At 52.0% G+C, this 2,326-nt stretch overlaps 1 pseudogene; it reads left to right on the forward strand.

Annotated features, from left to right (window-relative positions):
• The first annotated feature begins 1,068 nt into the window (after positions 1–1,068).
• On the forward strand, positions 1,069–2,320 carry LOC113223177 (annotated as a pseudogene).
• Positions 2,321–2,326: the final 6 nt, after the last annotated feature.

A 2,326-nucleotide genomic window follows, 5' to 3' on the forward strand; every position in this document is an offset into this window, starting at 1 on the left:
ACACCTTAGGAAGGGCTGGATCCCATTACCCTGTCCCTGAACACCACTTACTGAGACAGCTGATGAGGCTGGCTTGGTGTGTGATGGAGGCCCCCTGGGAGTTAGCAGAGCTAAGTGCACAGCACACATCAGGCAGAGCAGGCCAGGGATGGTCAACTGTTGAACTTAGGCAGCTAAAAGAAGGTGGGAAAGGTCGTTGGGTGAGGCCGTTGACTGTGTCAGCCACAATCACCTATTCCTTCTCTGCAGATGCCACTAGGAGAGAAAATAGACACAAGGGGGTGAGGGGAAGAAAGTATGGGTCAGGGCTTCCTGGGACATTGCATTGAAGGATGTCTGCGGTGGACATCTACACTTTTCCTACCCAGTGTCCGTCCCCTCCTATCTCCTAACAGTACCCAATTTTCCTCTGGGGAACCACTCCACCCCGATTTGGGTGGCCTTGGTGGGTCAAGCAAAGTGCACTGACTTCACCTGGCCTTACCCATCACCCAAGCTTGGCCAATCTGAATTTCTTTCCTGGGGATTTCAACCTTAAGCAAAGCAACACAAGAGCAGAAAACATTTGGAGTGGGCAGGTGTCCTCCCCTCTCTGGAAACAGGAAATAAGCATCCCCCACTTACAATCCTCCTCCTCTTCCTCTCCTCTTTTAGCTAGCATGTGCAGGTGCTCTGTGGGAAACTTTACATGCATGGTCTCAACTAATCCTAGCAACAGTCTTATGGGTGACTACCGTTACCTCCATTTTACAGATGAAAAACTGAAGCTTTAAGAACTTTAAGGATCACAGAGCTAGTAACTGGTAGATCTTAGATTTGAATTTATACCTATCAGATTGCGAAGCCCTGTTTTTCTTGTTCTCCTAGAATATCAGGAGAAAATGAGCCCTCCCCAGGCAGCACTGTGAAATGGTTGAAGGTCTTTTATCTTCTCTGTCCATATACGTGGGAGTCTTAGCGCCTACACTGCTATCTAATCTAGGCTTGTTAGGGCTGGGCAGTGTTTCACAATCCTCCCAGATAGCTGGCAGTAAGATGTAAATAACACTCATAGGGGCCCTCACGGACAGCTGCTTGGAGACAGTCTGTGTGTAATATGGACAGAAAAAGCACTGCTGATAGTATCTGAACCTCTGGATCTGGCAATACCTGAAGTCCAGACTCGTGAACTTCATTTTTGCTTAAGTTAGTTTGAATTGGGTTTTATTGCTTACAACTGAAAAAGTTTTAGCCAGTGTTTCTTAACCATTTTAAAAACTGGAGGAAAGCAGAATTGGCTTCACTAGGGAAGCTTTCAGCATGGAGACAGCGCAAGCTGGAGGTGAAGCAGCAGTGCCCAGGGCACTAGTGGGTCCTGGGAGTCCCCGGCGGGTGCAGCGGCAGCACCAAGGGCAGCCACTGGGAAAGCAGCGCCCAGTCCCGTGGTCCGGGCTTCGCAGCAAAGAGAAGAAAGTGAATAGCATGCCCAAGAACCAGGACGAAGAGGAGATCCTTTTCTGGCTCTGGGAGATTATGGGGAGCTGCCAGAAGATGAAAAACCCAATCGGTAACAAGAAGAGGAAGAAAGCAGCCCAGGTGGCCTTCAGAAAGACATTGGAGAAGGAAGCAAAGGGAGTGGAGCCCGACATCGCCATCCCCAAGTTCAAGCAGAGGAAAGGGGAGTCTGACTAGGCCTATATCCAGCGCATGCAGCAAGAGGTCCAGCACGTGCTATTCCTCAGCAAGAACGAGGCCACCCGGCAGCCACACGTCCAGGCAGCTCCCAAGGAGAAGTCTGAGCTGAAAAAACCAAAAAAAGCATTCCAGAAGCGACGACTAGATAAAGTCCAGCAGAAAAAGGAGGAAAAGATGGCAGACAGGCTGGAGCAGGAGTTGCTCAGAGACACGATGAAGTTTGGTGAGGTTGTCCGGCAGCCTCCAGAGCTGACTACCAGGCCTGGGAGGAGCATAAACAAGGACTAGCCTGGCAGGAGATCGCAGATGCTGAGGGTGTTTCTGAGCCCTGGCGGTGTGTCCCAGCCTCTGACTGCCTCCCTGGCCTACCAGCAGATTGTGGGGAGGAGAGATAGGAGGCCGTGCAGGCCTACAGAGCATTGAAGCAGCGGCTGCTGCAAGGGGAGTGATCCCACCTCACTTCCCGGAAGAAGCCAGAGCCACAGCTGTGATGGAGAGACCCGGGGCCTGGCCATGCTCCTGGGAAACTGGCACCAGGAGCTGCCACACCTGGGTGGGGGAGAGGCAGGCAGATCCTTTTCTCTGGCCATGCCAGCAGCGTGGGCTGAGGCCTCCAGGTACTCGTTCACACATTGGGCATCAGTGGGTCCAC

This window comes from Piliocolobus tephrosceles, unplaced genomic scaffold (assembly GCF_002776525.5).
Source record: "Piliocolobus tephrosceles isolate RC106 unplaced genomic scaffold, ASM277652v3 unscaffolded_39382, whole genome shotgun sequence".
Classification (NCBI taxonomy): Eukaryota; Metazoa; Chordata; class Mammalia; order Primates; family Cercopithecidae; genus Piliocolobus; species Piliocolobus tephrosceles.